The sequence below is a fragment of the Ipomoea nil genome, unplaced genomic scaffold, assembly GCF_001879475.1.
Source record: "Ipomoea nil cultivar Tokyo-kokei standard unplaced genomic scaffold, Asagao_1.1 scaffold3170, whole genome shotgun sequence".
Taxonomy (NCBI): Eukaryota; Viridiplantae; Streptophyta; class Magnoliopsida; order Solanales; family Convolvulaceae; genus Ipomoea; species Ipomoea nil.
The window spans coordinates 849202-875064 of record NW_017619598.1 but is presented as its reverse complement, the minus strand read 5'-3'; the positions used below and the strand labels follow the sequence as shown (position 1 = coordinate 875064).

At 34.8% G+C, this 25863-nt stretch overlaps 2 long non-coding RNA genes across 2 annotated transcripts; one reads left to right on the top strand and one right to left on the bottom strand.

The window, feature by feature from the left end:
• Nucleotides 1-3761: 3761 nt before the first annotated feature.
• Nucleotides 3762-8816, top strand: LOC109167811. The gene is made up of 3 exons (XR_002051911.1): nt 3762-3786; nt 7417-7419; nt 8626-8816. It is a non-coding gene; the product is annotated as an uncharacterized LOC109167811 (long non-coding RNA).
• A 10787-nt stretch (nt 8817-19603) lies between these two features.
• Nucleotides 19604-21680, bottom strand: LOC109167809. The gene is made up of 3 exons (XR_002051909.1): nt 21591-21680; nt 21438-21520; nt 19604-20082 (listed from the first exon to the last, which is right to left on the bottom strand). It is a non-coding gene; the product is annotated as an uncharacterized LOC109167809 (long non-coding RNA).
• Nucleotides 21681-25863: the final 4183 nt, after the last annotated feature.

Here is a 25863-nt window from a genome sequence, read left to right as displayed (position 1 = left end):
GGGGTTCAGATCAACGGCGTGGCAGCGGCTGTGGCGTCGGCGTCGCGGTGGTGGCTGTGGCTTTGTCGCGGTGGCTGTGAACGGTGGTGGGTGTGACGTGAAGCCGGTGGTAGTTGTGCGATGGGTGCGAAGCCGGTGGTATGTTCAATTTTGTACTAGTGTTTTAGAAGCAATTAGACTTGGGCGCCTAAAAATAAGGTTTTGGTGGGAATGAGATTTGAGTGAAATAATTTTCAGATAATGATGATGGTAACAATATCTTTCATGTCAATAGTCAGAGTATACTTTTAAAATAAATATATAATTAAAATTTTGTCACTAAATCATAAACTTTTAATTAGAGTAATTTTTTACTTTCACAAAAATTATACAAATAATACATTTAGTGAGGGGTTTTTCTACCCATCACTAAATTTTTGTCACTAAAAATTGTTTTTTTTTTTTTTTGTAGTGTAAATATTCAAAATTTTTATATTGTAGATTCATAATTTCTATACTAAAGTTTTGTGATTTGTGAATACAGAGTTCAACATTTGGTAATATGAATATCGAAAATTATGAACATAGAGTTCTGTAATTGTGAATATATATAGAGTTCAATCATTATGAATATGAATTTCAAAAATTATGAATATATAGTTCGGTAATTATGAACATAGAACAGTGTGCACCATGGTGCACACAGTTGCACATCATAATTTGTCCTTTATTACCCAGACAGATGGCGGCCCAATTATTACAAAGATCGCGGCAAAAGAAATGGGCTATAACTAACTGTACAATATCAACTACTCTTTCATATCCATTCTCCACGTGTCCCATGCATGCCGGAATGGTTGATTACCAACATATAGCTAACCTTGTTAGTCATGCGCTAGCCGAAAGGATCGATTACCAACCTAGGCCCCTATCATACCGCCCTTACGCCGATCCACACCATACCGCACCATTCGGAACACCACACCGCACCGCCGGGGCCGTACTAGGCCATGTCGGACCGGCGCGACCGCACAGGGCCCCCAATTTTTTTAAAAAAATATTATAGATATAATCTATTATTTTTTATACTTGATAATTATTATTATTATTATTATTTGAATTCATAGATTGGTCTTAATTGTAATTGAAAATAAAACTTTAATTAATTAAAATTGAAATTTTGGTGAATAATTTTATATTTAAATATGAACGAAAATATAATTATTAAATTAACTTTTGAATTGTATTCTTTCTTTGTTCAAATGCCCGGAGGTCAAAGCTGCCAGCCCAAAATTATAAGTAAAAGATAAGGTGTAACACTTTAGTAAACAAAGGTTGGTGTGGTTTGGTGGGTTTAGTTTTGTTTGTTATGTTAGAGGTTTTGGGTTCTATCCTTCCTGGTAGCATCTTTAACCTATTTTATACAATCATTGTCTTTGTTCTCAGAGACAACACAGAAGCAAACTGGTTATATCCTAGATGTTACGCTTAAATATATAAGTGTTGGTGTAGCTTGATGGGTTTAGAGTTTATTATGTTAGAGGTCTCAGGTTCTATTTTTCCTGCGGGCATCCTAACACAGAAGCAACCCAGTTATATACCAGATGTTGCACATTCATACATAAGATGTTAACATCTTTTTTTATATTTTAAAGACAACGGTTAAATAAAACCGTTGTCTTAAACAAATAAAGAACGCGCAACGACAACGGTTTTAAAAAACCGTTGTCTTTGTAGTGTTGTGTATTCTAGTGCGCTTAAAGACAACACACCAACAACAACGGTAAAAAAACCGTTGTCCTTTAAATAAAAAAGAGCGTGCAAAGACAACGGTTTTTAAAAACCGTTGTCTTTGTAGTGTTGTGTATTCGAGTACACTTAAAGACAACACACCAATGACAATGGTTAAATAAAACCGTTGTCTTTTTTAAAAAAAGAGCGCACAAAGACAACGGTTTTAAAAAACCGTTGTCTTTCTAGTGTTGTGTATTCCAGTGCGCTTAAAGACAACACACCAACGACAACGGTTAAAAAAACCGTTGTCTTTTAAAAAAAAAAAAACGCACATAGACAACGGTTTAAAAAACCGTTGTCGTTGTGGTGTTGTCTTTTCACAAAATGCACAAAGACAACACACTTACAACAACGGTTAAGTAAAAACCGTTGTCTTTGACAAAAGTGTTGCATCAAAGACAACGGTTTTGGACCAAACTGTTGTCTTTTATACAAAAGACAACACTTTTCTTAAAAACTGTTGTCTTTCTAGTGTTGTCTATGTGCATTTTTCTTGTAGTGATTTAAAGAAATGACGTCGTTTTGACTGCGATGCACGTGCACCGCAGCCCACGATATAACGACCCCACGAAGAATCTGAATCCACTTTTACTTAACAAAAATTGAAACTGAATTCTACATATATTTTCTCCAGATTTCTCCATTCCTAGACCAGGCCCACTATTCGGCCCATTTTCCCCAATCATTATTGTATGGACCATGGTTCACACAATTTGTGTGGACCATATTTTGTCTAGTGTAAAATAATGTACATTCAATTCAAAAATAATGTACATTGTATTCAGGGGATGTACATTATTTTTGTTCTGAGTGTACATTATATTGTATAATGTATATTCAGTACAAAATTAATTGTACATTTAGTATATTAAAAATGTACTTTTTGTTATGATCCACATAACATTGTGTGGATCATGGTCCACACAATAATTTGCCCATTTTCCCTCTTCCTTTCGACTGATCAGTCCCAACCTCATGAGCCTCATTATCCAACCCATTAAGCCCTTTCTGTGGGCCCACCTTTAAGAGCACGGATAGTTATACCATGGATACGAATCCACGTTGCAAGACAGACCCGCGTTAAAATAAATAATTTATATACTGAATGTTCTAAAAAAAAGTATGCAAAATTACTAAAGGATTAAATAAAGCATTAGTTGGTTAACTAATTACTAGCAGAGACGGAGCCAAAGATGGGGCCAGCTGCCCCCCTTCATCCTACCCCAACCTCATATATAATATTTGTATGTATATATGTGTATATAGTACATGTTTTAGTATTAATATAAAAAAAAAACTATTATATGTTAAAACAAGAAATAAGTTAGATTAGTTGGTAGAATACATGTTTGGTAATAGTAAAGGTCAAGGGTTTGAATAGCATGTTTGGTATTTTTAGTTTTACAGTTTTCTTTGACTCCTTCAACACAGTCACGTTTTTAATAATTTTTTAATATATATATATATATATATATATATATATATATATATATATATATATATATATATATATATGTGTGTGTGTGTGTGTGTGTGTGTGTGTGTGTGTGTGTGTGTGTGTGTGTGTGTGTGTGTGTGTGTGTGTGTGAGAGAGAGAGATGTATAATTTATAATGTGTTTTATATTCAAAGTATTTTATCAAATTAATTATGTTTTTCATATTTTGTTATGAATATTTTTATAAAGTATCGATGTGTTTTATTTTTCGTCCATATCCAACAATATTTACAACTGTATTTCTTAAATTTTTTTTAATTATCTATTTTGTTTTAATGTTTCCCTTTACTGAAATTTTTTTTCGCCCCAGGATATCCTAAGCATCGGTGAAATCCATCTAAATTCTAGGGTTCAGGCTTTCTAGCACGATTCAGTACATGTACATATTGATTCGTATGCGAATGGCGCAGGTTTTGAGGTAAGTGACGAAGAGAAGGAAGTGAAGTTTCAGAGGAGATGGCAGAGGAGGGATCGGAGAGGGAGAATGCGTTGATGGATTCGATCGAGGCGCGTTGGGTGTTTCTATTGCGATTGGCAGTGAAGGGTGAAGAAGAAGAAATAACACTGTTTCATTAGATTGTCCTCAGATACAGGGAAGAGCTATTTATGAGAGGAAAAGGGAATCAAGGGAAAGCAACTGATTCTAACTAACTTCCTAACAGATTACAACAGAAAGATTAAGGCTAGTTACAACAGATTTTGGCTAGCTTTTTAGAGTGTTGTTTGCATGTGTTGACACCCCCCCGCAAGCTGGAATATACATGCTATGGAGATCCAGCTTGGAGATGAAGTTGTTGAATGTAGTTTGAGCATGTGGCTTTGTAAAGACATCTGCTAGTTGATTATCAGTTGAGACATGCAGTAGCCTTAGGATACCTTTCTGCAGCTTTTCCCTCACCAAGTGGCAATCAAGCTCTATGTGTTTTGTTCTCTCATGGAACACAGGATTTTCAGCTATGGCAATGGCTGACTTACTGTCACAATACAGCATGGCTGGAAAAACTTCCAAGACTCCTAGATCCTTCATGAGATAACATAACCATTGAATCTCACAAGCTGTTGTGGCTAGGGCTCTATATTCTGCTTCAGAAGAGCTTCTGCTAATAGTAGCCTGCTTCTTGGACTTCCATGAGACAAGGGATGAGCCAAGGAAGATGCAAAAGCCAGTAATGGACCTTCTTGTATCTGGACAAGCAGCCTAATCAGAGTCAGTAAAACCTTTTATTTGTAGAGTGGATTTTGCTGAGAAGAATAACCCTTGTCCAGGTGCAGCCTTGATGTATCTCAGGATCCTATGAGCAGCCTGCATATGAACATTAGTTGGACAGTCCAAAAATTGTGAAAGTTGTTGAACAGCATAACTGATGTCAGGCCTGGTGATAGTAAGGTATAGAAGCTTTCCTATCAGCCTCCTAAATTGAGTGATATCTTCCAACTGATCTCCGGAGGTTTTGCTGAGTTTGATTGAAGGAACCATAGGGGTTGAGGCTGGTTTGCATAGCAGAAAATCTGTTTCCTCAAGAAGTTCCAAGGCATACTTTCTTTGTGACATGGAAATGCCTCTACTATTCCTTGCAATCTCCAACCCCAGAAAGAACCTTAAAGGTCCTAAATCTTTAATGTGAAACACATTGTTGAGATGCTGCTTAATCTGCTCAACTTGAGGTAAATCAGGGCTTGCTATCACAACATCATCCACATAAATGAGTAAAGCTACAAAACTGTCTGCACTGCCTTTGGTGAATAAAGATGGATCAGAGATGGCTTGTTTGAAACCCATGCTGATCAGTTCTTGAGTTAGCTTTACATTCCATTGCCTGCTTGCCTGTTTCAACCCATAGAGAGATTTTACCAACTTGCAAACCTGGCCAGATTTCAAAGGAGTAAAACCAGGAGGTAGTTTCATATAAACATCTTCATTTAGATCACCATGCAAAAAAGCATTGTAGACATCTAATTGGTGAAGAGTACACCCCTTTATAGCTGCAATGGCTAACAACATCCTGATAGTGGTGATCTTGGCCACAGGACTGAATGTGTCCAAGTAATCTAAGCCAGGAGTTTGAGTATACCCCTTTGCAACAAGCCTAGCTTTGTGTCTTTCTATTGTTCCATCAGCTTTGAGCTTGGTCTTATATACCCATTTGCACCCTATAGGCTCTTTGTTGGGAGGAAAATTTGTGACTATCCAGGTGTTATTGTCTTGTAGGGCTTTGATCTTAGCCTCCATGGCCTTCTTCCAGCAATCTTCTTTAATTGCTTCATTGTAGTTCTTTGGCTCCTTAGCCTGTAAGGCATTGATGGCAAAGACTTTAAATCTTTCTATCAGATTGTCATAGGAGATAGTTTTAGAGATAGGATGTGGTGATGTCTTTTTGGCCACTGCATTTTGGCATGTATAATCCATCAAATAGGCAGGAACAGTCCTGGTTCTATTTGATCTCCTTGGTTGAGGTGCATGTGTTGATTCTGCACCATGCTGCCCATCATTGCTTGGTGGTGATGGTTGGGATTGAACTTGATCTGCTACTGATTCATCAACTTCAGAAAGATGCATATCAGTAGGGCTTTCCACATGCTCATGTAGATCAAGGCATACAGTTTCATCAGAGGGTAACACAAGATCAATAGACTGACTATCTTCAACATTGTGGAAAGGGAACTTGTTTTCATAGAAACAGGCATCCCTAGATAAGAATACCTCCCTACTTTGCAGATCAAGGAGCTTGTACCCCTTAACTCCATTAGCAAACCCCAAGAAGATGCATTTTCTAGCCCTTGGTGACATTTTGTTTCTCTGACAGCTGGGGACAACTGCAAAAGCCAAGCATCCAAGAACTTTAAGGTGTTGGTACTGGGGCATTTTGTTAAATAGGATCTGATAGGGGATCTTGTTATCCAAGGTTGCAGATGGCAGCCTGTTGATTATATACACTGCATGAAGGATGCAATCCCCCCAAAGATCCTCAGGCAGATTTGCTTGGAACCTTAGAGCTCTTGCCACTGCCAAGATGTGGCCATGCTTTCTCTCAACCACACTATTTTGTTGAGGAGTGTATACACAGGAGGTTTGGTGCACAATGCCTTTACTGAGGTAGAAATCTTCCAGGTTAAATTCTCTCCCATTATCTGATCTTATGCACTTTATACTTTTAGCAAACTGTGTGTTGATCAACTCATAGAAAGTCTGTATAATTTGCTTAACTTCACTTTTCTTCCTCATTAGGTAGACCCAGGTAGCCCTGCTGTGATCATCTACTAAGGTTAGGAAGTATTGATGACCATAAATGGTGGGGGTGTGATATGGACCCCAAATATCAACATGCACAAGGTCAAAACAGTTTGCAGAAATGGAAGAACTGGATTGAAAGGGCAACCTTCTTTGCTTTGCAAAATGACAATAGTCACAAACATCTGGTTTGTCATTACAAATCTTACTATCTAAGGTGTGTAAGTACTTGATTTTGCCCTCAGAGGGGTGCCCTAGCCTGGCATGCCAAAAACTACAGACATTAATAGCCAGATTACATTGAGTAAAAACAGGAAATGTAAGCTGATAGAGTCCCCTCCTTAGTTCAGCCATACCAATCATCTTCCCAAGGTGTTGAGCCTGTATAACACATTGATTAGAATGGAACAATATATGGCAATTTGATCTCCTTGTAAGCTCTCCTAATGAGAGTAAATTGTAGTGAAAGACAGGAACACACAGAACATTCAGCAGTATCAAGTCTGTGGAGAGCTGAGCAGTCCCTATGTGGGAAACCTGAGCTTGATTTCCATTAGGCAAGTCAACAAATATTCCCTTGACTTCTTTAGGATTTTGCAACAAATTTACATTGCACACAATGTGATGTGTGGCACCACTATCCAAAATCCATATTGACTCAGATTTTGTGAGATTGGCATTCTTACCTTCCATCCTAGTGTCAGGAATGAAGTTTGCTGCTACGGCATTAGCCTTGGCTGGTAAGATGTTGTTATTGAGAGGAGAACTGATGGCTCTTTCACTCTTCATGAATTCCAAGAATCTTCTAAAGTCATCTTCATTAACAGATGAGTTGATTTCTGATCCATTCTCTGAGCCATTGACAGTAGCTTGTGTTTGATTAACTGCCCCCCCTTTATTTCTTGATTTCCAGCCAGGGGGTAACCATGCTTCTTGTAGCATTTATCTATAGTGTGTCCAGTATAGCCACAGAAACTACACACTGGTTTTTGTTTTTGACCAGGGAAGGATCTTCTTGCATTATTGTCATATTTTGTAAAGAAAGCACTGGCCCCTGCCAAGCTATCTCCTGGAATAACCACTTCACCATCCAACTGTCTTTCTTGTTGGGGAACCATAGCAAAGGCTTCCCCTACATCAGGAAGAGGCTTCATCAACATTATCTGCCTCTTAGTGTTAGTGTAGTTCTCATTCAGTCCAATGAGAAATGCTGACAACATATCAGCTTCTAGATGTTCCCTAATCTTTTCAGATAGAGCCCTACCACACTCACAACTTGGTGAGCACTCACATGAGGGAATTGGTCTAAGAACAGACAACTCATCCCAAAGTAACTTCAAATGAGTGAAGTAATCATTAACAGATGCAGTACCTTGTTTGATCTGGTGAATCTCTGACTGAATCTCTGCAATGCGAAAAATATCTTGTTGGCTGAAACGTTTCTTCAAGTCCTTCCACATTCCTTCAGCCGTATTGATCCAGAGAACACTCCTTCCGATTGTTGGTGAAACAGCCCTGAGAATCCATGAAAGCACCATGGTGTTACATTGATCCCAGTAGAAGTACCTGGGATCTCCTCTGCTTGGAACAGCCATGGTTCCATCTACAAACACCATCTTATTCTTTGATCTCAACGCCATTTCCATGGCCCTCGCCCAGGGATGGTAGTTCGACCTCCCTTCTAACTGAGCAGTCACCAGCTGAAGAGAAGGAGTCTCACTGGGATGAAGATGCAGTGGATCAACTCGATCCTTAGGATCATAGGCAATAGGGTTTGGAGTGGGATTTGTGGAAGTTGTGGCATTCTGGCCGAGATTCGGAAAAGGATTTGCACTGGAGGAAGCCATTGTTGGTCTAACTGTGTTTATTGAAGGTGCACCCCAGGCCATGATCTTATGGCTCTGATACCATATTGCGATTGGCAGTGAAGGGTGAAGAAGAAGAAACAACACTGTTTCATTAGATTGTCCTCAGATACAGGGAAGAGCTATTTATGAGAGGAAAAGGGAATCAAGGGAAAGCAACTGATTCTAACTAACTTCCTAACAGATTACAACAGAAAGATTAAGGCTAGTTACAACAGATTTTGGCTAGCTTTTTAGAGTGTTGTTTGCATGTGTTGACAGTTTCAGGACGAGGAGGGATCGGAGATGGATAATGACGGCACTGATACCGGCGAAAGCGTCGATGATTCGCTGCAGCTGAACGGTATTGACTCCGACGACGAGGACAACGCCGAGCAGCGGCTGATTCGGACTGGTCATTGGATTGATTCTTTCGACGTCGAAGCTCTGGAAGTTCCCGGTGCTCATAAGAATTACTATGAGGTGCACTCTTAAGCATCCTTCAGCTCGTTTTGTGCTCTTCACTTACAGTGTCATTAGTTTTGGTTTTTACATGTTCACTTCACTAATCGAGATCCACTATAACAACTCGTTTGGTTCGCTGGAAAATATTTGAAGGGAAATGGAATTGAAATTTCATGGAAAATAAATTTCAAGAAAATAGATTCCATTGTTTGGTTGGTGGAAAAGAAATTACTGGGAATATGAGTTCCATTGTTTGGTTGAGTTTGGAATGGTAAAGAATAATGATTACAATGACAAATATAACCCTATACAATAATAATAATATAATAATAATAATGAGAGTAATTAATAAAGAATGATGAGGGTAAAATTGTCATATTAGTTTTTCATGGAAAACCTTTTCCATGGAAAACAAAATACCTAGTATGAGCTAGGAATTTGTTTTCCTCATTCTCAAGAAAAATTTTCCATCCAACCAAACAACATAAAACATCATTTTCCTTCACCTTTAGGAAAATGTTTTCCATCCAATCAAACACCCCCTAAAAGACTTTCGATTTGTGGATTTGTAGCTTCTCTACCATACCTTCAATTGAGCAAGGTAATGCAGCAGTAATTGTTTCATATTGTACTTAAAAAAACCATGATACTTTGTTTTAGAAAAATTATATTATGCTAAAGTTAGTAAATTCTTAATCTGGACATTAGGGATATAACTAATTGATGTTTCCCTTTGTTCATTCAATAGAACAATTGTAGTTATATTGATTAAAATAATTATCCAATTATTAGGTTTCCATCTATAAAATTCTGTAACTCAAGTTTGACTAGAAAGTCCATTTTTTGCGCCATGTCACATCTATAATTTCACTGCTTTAGATGTTCGGACCATTCTATTTTATATCATGTCTTACAAATTCGAGGGTGGAAAATTCTGCTGCTCTATGATTTTGTTCCCCTATTCCTTGCACTTTGCTTTAATTTATTACATTGTGTAGATTGTTAGAGAGCTTTGTTTATGCTAGTGTTTGGTAGAACAAAGACATCCATAAACTGCAAAATTGCTTCATCAACCCACACATTAAGGAACCACCTTCTACAGCTAGAGATTGGGAAGTCTACTTTTCTATCTTTTCAAATGCTTCAAAGAAATGGCAAAAGCGATAAGGGATGAAGAAAACAAATGATGCGGGCCGTGGGTCAATTATTGAATTTCAGAATTATAAAAAAAAAAAATCATTTGAGCCATAAATAAAAATTTAAATATATAAATGTATATATCGTATGGGTCTTTAATGTTTTTCCGAATTTCTAAATTTAGAACTTTTAAAAGAAAAAAAAAATTCATTTGAATTATCTCCACAAAAAATGGTCTTGGGCTTATAGAATGATATGTGGGTTTATGGAATGACATGTGCATAAAGAATATATTATATAATCATATATAAAAAAAAAAAAAAAAAAAAAAAAAAAAAAAAAAAAGTGTTCAATTAGAGTTTAAATTTACTCCTACAAAATTTGGAATTTGCTTTCTAAATGTAATTATCTTAGTTATTATTCGTATTGTGAAAATTATAATATAGATGAAATACAATTAAGAATAAATCAATGTAATTATGTAAATTCTCTTATAAATTTATTTGAATATGTACATAATTAGAGATTATATTAACCATATAAAATTTTAATTGTAATTTTAATTGTAATTTTGTGTTCCATAAAAATAATAAATACTTGACAAATGGAAGTTCAAAAATATTATTATATTAAACAATTTAAAATATTTTTATTTTTTCTATTTTTTTAATTTATATTTATAATAACATAAATTTTTTCCCGTGCATCCCGCGGGTGAATTACTAGTAATAATAATAATAATAATAATAATAATAATAATAATAATAATAATAATAATAATAATAATAATAATAATAATAATAATAATAATAATAATAATAATAATATAATAATAATAATAATAATATAATAAAATAAATAAAATTACAAATAAATAAATAAATAAATAAATAAAACATATGGGGAGCCGAACGTTCGGATCCCCTTAGTTTTGTCACTTTTCCCACATCGGTGAGAAAAGTGGCGTGGGAGCCTTGTGGCTCCTATAAAACTAAGTTTGCCCATCAGTAAGCTAACGAAACTGGCTCTTGTTATTCAATGAGTCGAAATGGCTCTACAGTAAACTTTTTTAAAAAAAATAAAAATATAGAGGTGTTTTGGAGAAATCATTCTAAAAAATACTAAGTGAAAATATTGTAAATTGCAATGTTTGTATTTTCAGTGGTTTGGAACAAATTGTTGCTTCAAACTGTTGAATAACCAAACACTTTCTTTAGCATTTTTATTTTTGGGTTATATCATATTTACCAATTGTCCAATATCTTTGGATTATATTATAATTAAAAATTTTAAATTTTTACTACATCTAAATTCCTTAAATTAGAAATTTCTTTATCCATAATAATGGTTGAACTAAATGAACACCGAGTAAAACACCTAAAGGACTGGTACCGTTGATTCATTCATTGATCTTGTATACATGTGCATTCATTAAATATATTAGAACCCTTTGCAACAAAAATACTTTATTACTATTTAAAAAAAAAAAAGTGTAGTAACAATTATAATGAATTTCTTATATTACATTGTATTCATATACTATGAGTTATATATTTAAATAAACAAATTCGACATTAAATTACTTAATGTATGAACTTCTCATATATAATCTTGCATTGGTATACTTTCAAATATTTATTTAATTGTAAACATTGGGCATTAACTCATTTGCGCAATGCGCGTGTAAAACTAATATATATATATATATATATATATATATATATATATATATATATATATATATATAATACATAGATGTATATATTTTGTAGTGTGTTATTTGGTGGTTTTTGAACTCTCCGATTGGTTTTGGTTATTCTTATTATGAGAGCTGTGGAACTCTTTGTTTCGTTTGGCCACCGATTGGTTTCGCTTCGATAATCAATATAACACTGCATAATTTAATTATTTACATATGTTAACCAATAACAAATAAACAAACCCAATAGGGTAGTTCAAGTGACAAATGAGTTTTCTTTGTGAGAGAGAATTTTGGAATAACTCGGGTTCAATTTTAACAAATGACGATTCCCTTTGGGTCAACTCTCGTAGCGATACATTTGTTTTTTATTCATTCAACCTTGACTTGAAATTGCAATTTCAACATTATTACATTGTACTCATCTCAGTCCTTGTCAGACTTCAATTTCATAATCATATCTTTTACTACTTCATACTCACTTTCTAAATTTTCAAGCAACAAACCTTCAATCTTCAGAACTCCACTTTCTAAATTTTCAAGCAGCAAACATTCAATCTTCCAAACTTGCAAAAAAATACAAATTCGAATTAGGATAGGATGAACCTATAATCTAGTGATAGCATAAAATGGATACAAAAATGCACGCATCCTTTCCCCTCTTGACCACTCTTCATTCGAAGGACAACACTTGTAATGTCTATCATTTAATCCAAGAGAGCGAAAAAGATGACGATACCGTATAGCACTATCAAGCATCACATAAGTTGAATTCCAATGAGTTAGCAGATCAAAAGCATATTACAGCACTAAGATCCATCAGGATGTTATATCACAAATATTCACAATATTATGACAGATATCATTGTCTAGAAAAAAACAAAATTGAAAATACTTGACTATAGGTTGTGAACAACACTCCATGTTAGATGTAATATGATAAGAGCATCTCGAGGCCAAAATCCAAACATCTGACAATTGGATCGATAAAACTGTTAGAACACCACTTTCACTATAATCTGAGTCATCAGTCTATACCACATTCACAGCCTCTTAATGCTTCTTCATTAAACATTCTCTTTTCAAATGCCCAAACTCCTTGCACTTGTAGCACCGAACTTTGTTGTTGTTTCTTGATTTAAATCTAGAGTGTCTCTTACTAGAATTATCATTTCCTTGTTTCCTTCCACAATCTTGACTCCCTTAGCATACAAATTGTCACCAACAAATTACAAGCCAAACAGCGCTGCAGAGATCTCATTGAATTTAATCGTGACTTTCCCGTATGTAAGAGTAATCAACTGATGTTCAAAGAAAAAAGACATTGAACATAGCCAAATCATCCCTTCAATCTTTGACATCAAGTCTAGTAAGATTTAAGATTATTAGGCTAAAGACATTAATATGTTACACCAATGGCACTCTAACTATCACAATGTAATTGAACTCCACATTGCTTAATACACAACTCTTTAATCAAACATGAAAACCATAAAGCTTCTTTAGTTGCCTCAATCACAACCATGTATTCTATTTCAGTTGTAGACAAAGCTACAACAGAATAAACTGATAACCTCCAACAAACATGACCAACACTAGTAGTAAAGACATATCCTATTATAGAACGTTTGTTATCCATATCACCAGTATAATCAGAATCCACATATCTCATTACCATAGGATCACTCTGTTTCTTTTCAAAATACAATACCATGCCTCATAGTACCCCTTAAGTACCGGATTATCCACTTAACTACTTTCCAATGCTACTTCCCAAGTTTAGACATGTACTTCTTGGCTAACAGCATGAGCCAAATCAGGTCGAGTACAAACCATCGCATGCATTAACCAGTAAACTGCACTAGCATAAGGAACATTTGTCATATCTTCGATCTTATTAACTACTTGGGGACACTGAGTAGATGAGAGCTTAAAACGATTAGCCAAAAGAGTGCTAACCAATTTAGACTTGTCCCAAACTTTTCAATGACTTTTTCAATATAATTCTGTTGAGTTAATCACAACTTCCTTGCACCTCTATTCCTGTGAAATTTCATGTCATGAATTTTTTATGTAACTACTAAGTCTTAGGAGCAATAAACATATTATCCACATACAGTAATAGAAAAATCAAAGAACCATTACCAAGGCTCTTAACATAGACAAAACAATAATACTCACAAAATGTGTAGCCAATTTGAATCATGTAACAACCAAATGGCTTATACCACTATCGTGAATCCTATTTCAGCCCATACAATGACATCTTAAGCCTACAAACCATAGCCCACCTCTGAGTTTCACCCTTTAGATTGCTTCATAAAAATTTGTTCATCTAGATCACCATGTAGTAAAATAATCTTCACATCCATCTACTCCAAATGCAAATATCAAATAGCTATCAAATCAAGTACTAACTTGATAAAAATGTTTAGCAATAGGAAATAAAACCTCATCATAATCTATCCCTTTCTGTTAAGAAAACCCTTTCACAACTAACCGAGCCTTAAATCTTTCTCATTTTTCTAATACAGGTGTTTTCTTCCTAGAAACCCACTTGCACCCTATAGCCTTCTTGTTTTGAGAAAGTTGAACTAGCTCCAAGTATGATTCTAATGTAAAGGCTCCAATTTGACCTCATTTATCTTTCTCCTGGCTAGAAACAACCTCTTGAAAGATAACTGGATCATTATTGCTAGGTGGTTTGACAAAGGTACATATCGATCTATCTTTGACCAAACAATAATCTTGTAAATTCTCTGAACTCAAACTTGTTGCATATGTGGCACCTACAACTTCTTGAGCCTCAACAGTATGTGGATTATCTATTCTTTCATTCAGAAGAACCCGACCTATATCCACATCAACTGTGATAGACACCACTTTCTTGGTTGAATGATTCCAAAACTTGTACCATTTTACACCTTTTTCGAAACTCAAAAAGATGCACTTCTTTGACTTGGATATAATTTTGATCTCTCATGGAACAAAGACATAGCCAGCCCATTGTTAGACCTCAAGGACTTGATTTTTCTAATAGTTTGGTTCTCAATCTCAGCCTACCACAACTTGAATTTCTCAAAAACTTCACATGTTTGTTTCAAGAAATACACCCAAACTTTCTTAGAAAAAGATCAATAAACATAACCTAATATCGAGAGCCACCTAGGATCCCTAGTAAGTCCCAAACATCAGAATGCACATAATCTAGAATCCTTTCAGTTTTATGCTTCCCAGTAAAAAGCTTATGGAATGTTTCGCAAAGACACTAAACTCATAGAAACCAAGCTTTTAACTCCTTTTAACATATTCTTTTTGTATAATTCAGACACAACTTAATAATATCATCATTAAACACAACAAAATGTGCTCCATCCACAACAGTACTTACCAAGAACCTATAAATATTTCTCGTGGTCTTTTCCCTTTCATAACAATTAGAGCACCCTTATTAATTTTAATAGTTTCCGATCACATTCAAATCTATAAATAAAACTATAGGCATACAAACTAGCAAGAGAAATCAAATTCTTAGTTAATATAATATCATGCAAAGTTCTAACAATACCATCATACATCTAGATTGATTTAAGACATGACACTGTGGCTTAAGCATGTTTGACTTACAGCAATCACAGGATAGTGACTCACTAGGAAGTAAGCATAGTACAAAGCTGAGATTTATAAATTGGTATTAGAGTTGAGGTCACGGGTTCGAATCGATGACGAGACTAAAGCAGAGTCTAGCCCTAGATCGAATGTGGGGTCAGGCCAAATTCAATCCCAGGAGAGGGATTAGTGAGCGCGAAAGCTAAGAACCGAGTCAAGCATGCTGTTGAGCTTTGTGAACAAAGTTGCGACACGTGATGGGAGGTGGATTGTTGAGCGCCGGTCGAGTTGACGGAGTTACGCCCTGCTAGATTCGAGGCGTGGCATTGTAGCTTACCAATAAGGGATGTGGTTAAATGATTAATGTCAACATACTTAAGTAGGATATGACAACTATATAGTCAAAAAACTCCGTGGTTAAGCATGTTTGATTTACAATAGTCACATGATAGGTAACTCACTGGGGAGTAAGCATAATGCAGCACTGAGATCCATCAAGATGTTCATCACCAATATCCACAATAGGTTGTATACCACACTCCTTGTTAGATGTAATATGATAAAAGCATCTCGAGTGCATAATCCAAGCATTTGACAACTGGATCGATGAAAATGTTAGAACATCACCTGCACTATAATCAGCGTCATCAGTATATACCATGTTTCACAACCTCTTACTGCTTCGTCAACTTTGAACAATCTTTTTTCAAGTTCCCAAACTCTTTGCACTTGTAGTACCGAACTTTCTTGTTGTTTCTTGATTTAAACCTAGAGTCTCTTACTCCCTTAAAATACAAACTGTCACAAACATATTACAAGCCAACATGGCTTCAGGGGTCTCATTGAGTTTAATCGTAACTTTCCCGTATGTAAGAGTAATCAACAGATGTTCAAAGAAAAAAGACAACGAACATAGATAGATCATCGCCTTGCCTTCATCTTCAATCTTTGACAACAAAGACAAATATTCAAAGAAAAAAGGATAGTGAACATAGTAAGATTTGAGATTATTTGGCTAAAGACATTAATATGCTACACCAAGTCTGAACCTATACATCTTAAACTCAAAGCCCCTCTACTTTAGATACAGTTTGTTTGTTAAAAATAAATAAATAAATAAATAAATAAAAATTCCATGAACTAACTCTCCAATTGGTATCAGAGCCGAGGTCACCGGTTCGAATAAACGGCGAGACTAAAGAGGAGTCTAGTCCTAGATCGGATGTGGGTAGGTCACGCCAAATTCAATCCCAGGAAAGGGATTAGTGAGCGCAAAAGCTAAGAACCGAGTCAAGCATGTTTTTGGGCTTTGTGAACAAAGTTGTGACATGTGTTGGGAGGTGGATTGTTGAGCGTCGATCGAATTGATCGAGTTACGCCCTTGCTAGATTCGAAACGTGGCATTGTAACTTACCAATGAGGGATGTGGTTAAATATATAATAATATATAATATATGATATGATATAATATAATATTATATTATATATATATATATATATATATATATATATATATATATATATATATATATATATATATATATATATATATATATATATATATAATATAAATAAATAAATAATTTAATATTAATCTAATATGTAAAATTCCTATAAATTTGTAATGTTGTTATAATATTGTTTTTGTATATTTTCTTATGAATTTGTGAATTTATTATTTTAATTGGATTTTTTTTTGAATGCTACTAGCTCTATTACATTATAGTATCTGTTCATATACTTTCTCAACCTACTGAAACACAGAGAGCTAATAACGCCTCCACTGAGGCTTGAACTTACAACCTTCCAAATGGAAGTCCAACCCGGATACCATTAGACCACATAGTCCTGGTATATTTTAATTGGATTTATTGTTATAGGTATATGTATTATATTTAGAATTTAAAACTTTAGTTTAAAAAAAATTCGGTTAATTGATTAACCGACCGATTAACCAAAAAAAAAAACTTTTATTCGATTAATTCGGTAATACAAAGTTCGGTTCGATTAACGGTTAATGTTTTAAAAATTTCGGTTAAAACGTTCACCGATTGAACACCCCTAGTTTCAAGCATCATATTTGAGTTAATACCACAAATAGTCCTCTGGCTATTGGACTAATACTCCTTTTAGTCATCGACTTTCAATTCAATCAAAACACATACATTGACTATCATTTTTTACCACAAATAGTCCTCCATTAAGATTTCTGTTAAATAGGTGTTAAATCTAGGGGTATTATTGTCAAATTATAATTAATATAATTATGATTACTTTTTTTAGAGAATTATATGGTAACATAATTTTTTTTAATATGACAAAATAATTAATTTCAAACATTAATAAAAATTAAATTAAATTAAATTAAATTAAATTAATAAATAAAAACAAAATGGGTGTGACAAATCACATAAATGAACAAATTAAAGAAAAACTCATTATCAATGTACGTAATTAGTACTTTTTTTTTTAAAGGGATACGTAATTAGTGATTGATTTTTATTTTCTTTTGAGAAGGAAAAACCCATTTATTAATTGCTTATTTTTAACTTTTTATACTCTAGTGTACATTAATAATTAATAATTTTATATTTATTAACTTAATTTTTATTAATGTTTGAAATTAATTAGGTTGCCATATAATGTTACCATATAATTATCTAAATAAAGTAATCATAATTATATTAATTAATTTGACGATAATACCCCTAAATTTAACACCTATTTAATAGAAACCTTAACAGAAGACTATTTGTAATAAAAAATGATAGTCAAGGTACGTACTTTGGTCGAATTAAAAGTCAAAGACTAAATAGAATACTAGAGCAATAATCAGAGGACTATTTGTGATATTAACTCCATTATTACAAGTACAAATAAACCCTATAAGTCCCTAAATTTGTTCCATTCATATTTCTTATATGACATACTCAACACACCCTTAGAGTTTATGATTTTGTTACTTTAAAAAAAAAAATCCCTTTAGGGGAACAATTTTTATAGTTTACGATTTAGTATTTATGATTTAAAATTTAATGTTTTATATTCTATTTATTTATGTTTAAGAAGTGGTAGGACTGAGTGAGGTGAACCTATTATCGAGAATCACATATGGTCCCTGATAAGTCCCTAAACATCAGAATGCACATAATCTAAAATTCGTTTAGTTTTATGCTTCCCGGTAGAAAAGCTGATGGAATGTTTCGCAAATACACAGAACTCACATAAATCCATCTTTTAACATTCCTTTTGTATAATTCAGACAATTCACATTCAAGGCAACCCATTCTTAAATGTCACAACTTAATAGTATCATCATTAGACACAATAGAATGTGATCCAACTACAACAGTACTACCCAACAACTTATACATATTTTCCGTGGTCTTTTTCCCTTTCATCACAATAAAAACACTCTTATTGATTTTAATAATTCCTAATCACTATAAATAAAACCATTGGCGTGCAAACTAACAAGAGAAATCATGTTTTACGTTAACTCTGATATATGTAGATGCGTTGAATGTTGATCAGGTTGGTCGAATTCAGCCCTTGCTCAATTCGAGACATGACGTTGTAGCTTACCATGGAAAGATGTGGTTAAATGATGAATGCCTACCCTACTTATCACCAATTGTAACTTACAGCAGTCACAAGATAGGTAACCCACTGGAAAGTAAGCATAGATCAGCATTGAGATCCATCAATTGGTAATAAAGCCGAGATCACAAATTCAATCGATGGGGAGGCGAAAGCCAAGTCTAATCTCAGATGGGATGTAGGAGTAGGTCGGGCCAATTATGACTTACAACAGTTACAAGATGGGTGACTTACTGAAAAGTAAACATAATGCAACGTTGAGACCCATCAGGATATTAACATCACCAATATCCACAATATTATGATGGGGAGGCGAAAGCCAAGTCTAATCTCAAATGGGATGTAGGAGTAGGTCGGGCCAATTATGACTTACAACAATTATAAGATGGGTGACCTACTGAAAAGTAAAGATAATGCAACGTTGAGACCCATCAGGATATTAGCATCACCAATATCCATCTGTGAGCCATACTTCGTGTTAAATGTAATATGATAAGAGGCATTGAAAAATCCCAAAATCTGACAACTAAATCGATGAAACTATTAGAACATCATCTTCACTATAATCCAAGTCATCAGTCTATACCACGTTCGTAACCTCTTACTGCTTATTCAACTTTGTACAGTCTCTTCTCAAGTGCCCAAACTCCTTGCACTTGTAACATGAAACTTTCTTGTTGTTGATAGATTTAAATCTAGAGTACCTCTTACTATCCTGATTCCCTTAGCATACAAATTCTCTCCAACAGATTACAAGTCAATAGGGCTACGAAGATCTCATTAAATTTAATCGTGACTTTTCCATACGTAAGAATAACAAGCAAATGTTGAAAGAAAAAAGACAGGGAACATAACAAGATCATCGTCTTACCCTCTTCAATCTTTGACATCACGTATAGTAAAACTTGAGATTATTTGACTAAAGAAATTAATTAATATGATATACCAAGTCTGAACCCTCCTACATCATAAGCCTATAAAGTCTTAGATAGAGTTGTTCATAAAAAATTTTCCATGAACAAACACTTCAATTTATCCAATTTTCTTTTTGGATTGCCAAGGTCAAAATACGATACATGATTTCATCTGCAACATATATAAACCAAATGGTTCATGCCGCACGATCCTTCAGCTGATTTTTCTACCTACAAGGTTTTCAAAAAAAGACTTACTGTGCCACTCGAACTGGCCATCTTACCAGTGCTCTGATACCAATTTGTTGAGATTAACTAGAACAAGAAACAATAACAATGACAGAAATTAAAGTATGCAAGATTTACATGGTTCGGCAATGTATCTACGACTCTACGCGAACACTAGTAAATCTGTTCTTTAATAAAGTGTGATGTCAATTATCCATGGTTTCAAGCATCACATTATATGTAACCCTAAACATATACAAGTACAAATACCCTTATACTATATGTTCGACCTAAATCTGTTCCATTTATATTCCTTATATGACATATACTCAACACAACCCTTAGAGTTTATGATTTTGTTCTTTTAAAATAATTCGCTTTAAGTGAACAATTTTTTATTGTTTACGAATGAATTAGTATTTATGATTTAAATACAGGGTTGTAAAAATCCCGCCTAGGCACCGAGTAATCGGCACCTAGGCGCTAGGCGCCCCTAAGCCGTGGCGATTTCCCCCCTAGGCTCCCGCCTAGGAGACTGGCCGTCTAGGCGCCCGCCTAGCGCCTAATTCAACCGCCTAGCGCCTAACTCGTCCAATTACGCCGAGTTAACTCGTCAATTTCTGTCGAGTTAGCCGAGTTAACCCGACCGACTCGACCTTGCTAATTTTTTTTCATTTATATATATATATATATATATATATATATATATATATATATATATATATATGTGTGTGTGTGTGTGTGTGTGTGTGTGTGTGTGTGTGTGTGTGTGTGTGTGTGTGTGTGTGTGTATGTGTGTGTGTGTGTGTGTGCACTTACACACGTGCACTGTTTTTTTTTTTTTCAGTTAGCCGCCTAAGCGACCACCTAGGCCGTCTAGGCGCTAGGCGCTACTCTACCGCTCGACTAGCGCCTAGCGCCTATTGCAACCATGTTTAAATATTATATTTAATATTTTCTATTTGTGTTTAAGAAGTGGTAGAAGTGAATGATGTGAAGAAAATATTATACTTGGAAGGAAAATATAAACAGCATATAATTATATAAAATATAGAATTTATATGTTAATAAAAAATGTTTTTATATAAATTGTGTATTAAAGAAATAAAATGAAAAATAAAAAAAATAATATTATAAAGAATATATTAAGACAGGATTTACACAATACATACCTCAAGTAGTAGCTACGAGTTTTCCTCATCACTCAAAGAAAAAAAATGCTAACATATTCCTCTTGGCTCATTTTTTGGTCCCGCATCATTATTGTTAAACGGACGGATTAATGACAAAGGGACAAATGTTGAGTAACTTTGTAAGGAATGAGAACATTGCCCGGACAATTTTAATTATATTCAAAGAGTGAGGTGGATCATAATCAATTTACTGCATTTGGGGATAGAAAATATAAAGAAAAGACATAGTAGTTCATGTCATTCTAATACCTGTTGATTATACGCTTTGCAATCCCTCATGTTGAAATTGACGGCTCTGTACCCTTAACAATTCTTTCAGAGCTTTATGACATCTGGAAGTAAAGATAGTGTTAGATCCAGTATAGCTAAGTACGTTAGGGGAATACTAGCTTGTTCACATACCTCCGAGGTAGATGATCAAGAAAAACTGTCGGTGCAACTGTTTGAAGAAATACAAAGAAATGGAGAAAAAAAGTCACTTTTTCAGTGAAGCGGACCTGGACAGTTCAAACATTTAAGACTCTTACGCAAATGATTAATAATACAAAGTGTCTAGAATAACTTACTGCTTTACAACAACAGAAGTATTAATCATTTGAATCACAATTTCATATTGTAACATAAAAATCAACCATTCCGAATTAATTTAACACCATCAAGAAAATTAATTATAAAAGTATGTAGTTAATTATAAAAGTTTTTATAATTTTAAATAACTTTTTATTATTTTTATATTTAAGACAAAAATTTGTGTGAAACTGTGCCTCTATATTTGATAATTATAAAATTAACTACTAATAAATATTAAATATAATATTTAAAATTAAAACTATATACTATATTATATATTATATATACTTATATGACTAAAACAATTTATATATATATACAAAAATAACAAAAGACTTAAAAAAATAAAATAAAATAAATAAAAAACAACTCTATACAACCACTCCGAAACGCCTTAGCCGGCGCGTGTGTTACCGTTAGGCTGCAGGCTGAGACGCGTTGTTTTTTTTTTTTTTTTTTTTTTTTAAATTGGGAAAAATCTCACTTCCTATGACAATAAAAATCTCAAACCCCCAACACGGTGTACAAATACGAGATAACACAATAGCCCAAAATAAATAACAACGGAAGGGACACAAGATTTACGTTAAAAACTCCAAAACCACGAGGAAAAACCACGGACCACCACCAACAACAATTCCACTATAAGGTGTGAAGTGGGAGAGAAAGATGTCATAATTGGGGTTTTGAAAAAGACAACCCTTTTCTTTTTCATTTTTTTCGTTTTCATATTGAAAAAGTAATAAGAATGAGAGGTCTTAAGCTTTTTATCATCCTGGCGTCAAGCTATTTTTCCGCAGGACCTCCCCTACAGTATCGTCACCGCAGTAGAGTTTAACCACCAAGTTCGGGATGGATTGGTGTGGTTCCTCTACGCCTAGGACACCAGAAGATCAAATCATGAACGAAGAAAAGCATGAGAGAAAAGCATATTGACTAGCGATTGTGAGGCCCCAATTCTTGACTGGAGGGACACCAAAGGCCTCTGCCCTTCCATCCCTTGGCCATTCCATCCCTTGGTAGAGAGGGAGAACAGAGATTTTGGTTTTTTATGTTGTCAAAGAGTTGAATAATGAAAATAGATGGTCAGTGCCTGATCGAATTGATCAGGTCATGTAGGAACAAGGTTCAACAAATCTTAGATACAAAATTTCTGGCTACCACCCGAGCCAAACATCCAAAAAGATCATCAAATACAACAATTCTAAGTCACAGACTTCTACAATGTTTCACAGATCTAAAAGGGATACCAACTCGTACATAAAATATTCAACCACCACAAGCAAGGTGAAAAGAATACAAATATTACGAGATTACCCAAAACGATGTCTGAAACAAACAAGCTTACCTCCAAAAGTATTTGGTGAAAAATACCACCCAAGAACCTCAGTAAACTTCACGGCAAAACCAACAAACATGCGACAAAGGATGAAATCCGCCTAACACGCTGCTGCCGAACTACCAAAGGAGACAAAGAGACAAGCAAAAGAAATCTTTGTTTATTTCACTACCTTGCCTCACGTCTCTCTTTCCTCTCTGCCAAATATCACCGTATGTGTGTGTAGTAGTGTAGAGAAAGGAAAAGCTCACCTTATATAGCTTTACTGACGAATGGGAAAAGGCAAAGGGAATTAATTCCACCTTTTCAGAAGCTCAAAATGACTTTTCTCTTGCTCCAACTTCTTATATTTCCTTAATATTATTATATATAATATAATAATAATTAGGAATAAACAAAAATAGTGAATACAAAAGGCTTGGTCCAAACTTGGGTTATTTTATACATAGGAAGGAAGCCTAACCAAACAAGTGTTGCATGAGAGAGAATTATCCAAAAACCAACACCCCCATTTGTGAAAAACTCAACATGGGAGATTTTACTATTTCAAAATCTGAGAGCAAACCCCTAATGGGGATGTGCTCTTAGTATAACTAATGAATTTTATAATTTTATTATGTGTAAGTAATTTAAATATTATTTTTTAAAAAATTAATAAAATGATAAGTGGTGAGTATCTGTAGTGGCATGGGGGTGGGTGGAATAAATATAAGATGAGTCGGGTGATAGATATAGAGCCCCGATCCATTATCATCCCTAAATACAACCACTAAAAGAAAGCTTCCCCGAATGCCTAGCAAATCAGCAATGGCTCCTCCACTACACTCACATCTTGATCCCAATAATGAGGAGAGAAACCCACCTGTTTAGGAATCAAAAATTTGATAGCAATATCTAAAGGTGAAAATAAAGCTTTTTAAAATAAAACCTTTGGTTATTCTATATAACCAAATTAATAAGCTAACATCAAATAGCATTTATGCCATAAATAGCATACATCAAATAAGAGCAAAACTAGAAATCTGCAGAAATCTCAAGGATAAGATACAATGGAGAAGGTAAAAACACAATGTTAAATTGCTAATCATGCCTCAAGCATGACATTATGTTGTAGGTCGTGTTCTCATGAACATTGGAATATTCAGCAAACACTGGCCAGAGAAAGGGTGAGGCAAGTCAAGAACAACAATTATGTCTAGGCACACACACAATCCACAAATATAAAAGAAAAGTGTGCTGATTCTTAAGTAAGGAAAGAACATTATATCAATTCTTGAAGAAGGTGCAGTCAAAAGATCGGTATACGCAAGTTCTTACACCCAAACATAAGTTAGAATAGTTCTTGCTAAAATATGTCCTCAAGAAAGGTGCATTGTAAAGGAAAAAGGCTCAATGCCCCATTTCTGGATTGCACAACACCTTTTTATGTGAACATTGGACCTAACCATTGTCCACCATAACCATCTTCGGTATCTCCTCTTTAGTGTAACGTAATAATCAGTCAGGAAACAAAATTTAAAAGTCAAAATGATGATGATTAATGAATTCACTGAAAAATAATTGTAATATTAAGCCTTGCATTGAATCGATTGAAATGAAAAACTAATATTAAAGATGCTTGGAAATCGTTTTTAAAACGAAAAGAGAGAAAAGTACCCTGCGTTCCTGGCGTATATTGGGATCGGAATTGGAATTCGGAGAGAGGATGGTGAGAGCGGAAGCCTTCTGGTTGACTCCAGTGCGAATCATTGCTAGAATTCTAGCGCAAGAGACCATCGCCGCAATGTCGGCCCTCCCGCATGACGGAAGACTGGCCTCCGCCGCCATCACGACGGAGATTACCAGGGCAATGATCAGACCCTTGGATGCTCCAAGAAACCAAACCGATCATCGCACTCTCCTGATTTGAATTTGGAATTAAGCCATATTACCGTTGAAATATATAGCTTCCATTTACTCAAGACTATCTCAGCTTTTTGAAATATCTTTTTATTTATTTACAATCTCACCCCTCCTCGAAATAGCCGTTTGAACCAGTCCGTTGTGGGGCTTTTTGAAATGGACAAATTTCACTTGCCATGAAAAAAAGAAAAAAGAAAAAGACACATCTTAAATATTAGACAAAAATAATCAAATTTATTTAGGAAAAGCATTCTGGATTTCTGGTCAAACCTGATTAGAAATGCATCTCCTAAATAAGTTTTACTTCACTTTAAAATCAAATTTTAAAATTTTCATGAAAAAATAATGTCAAAAGTAGAGATATTAATTGGGTTAGCCCATTGGATTTTTGGCTAGTCTTATAGGGTTATTGGGTTTATTGATTTAGGTTTAAATGATTTTGTTTTGTTTAATTTTTGAAATAAGGTTCAAATTGGTCACTGCTCAAAACGTGAAAGTGTAACCTAGGGTGATCTTCAATAACTACGTTTCTCTCTCGCTCATTCGCGAGTAACCTAGGGTTTTCTTTGTTTTACAACTGCGACTTTGTTTTTACGGCGTAGCAGCCCTGCAACTCTCCGTCATCATGGCTGCTAATGATGTAGCTGAACAGTGTGCTAATCTCACGCTTGCGGATGTCGACGACGAGGAGTTCACTATCCAGGTTCCGCACGTATCTGGAGAACAGGATGAGGAAGAGGAGTCCTTTTATGCGGTGGGGAGGCTTGTTACCAATCGACCGGTTCGGTTTGCATACTTCCAGGATACCATGGCCAGTGTTTGGCAGGCTGCGATGGGGGTAAATATGAGGGAACTGCAGCCCGG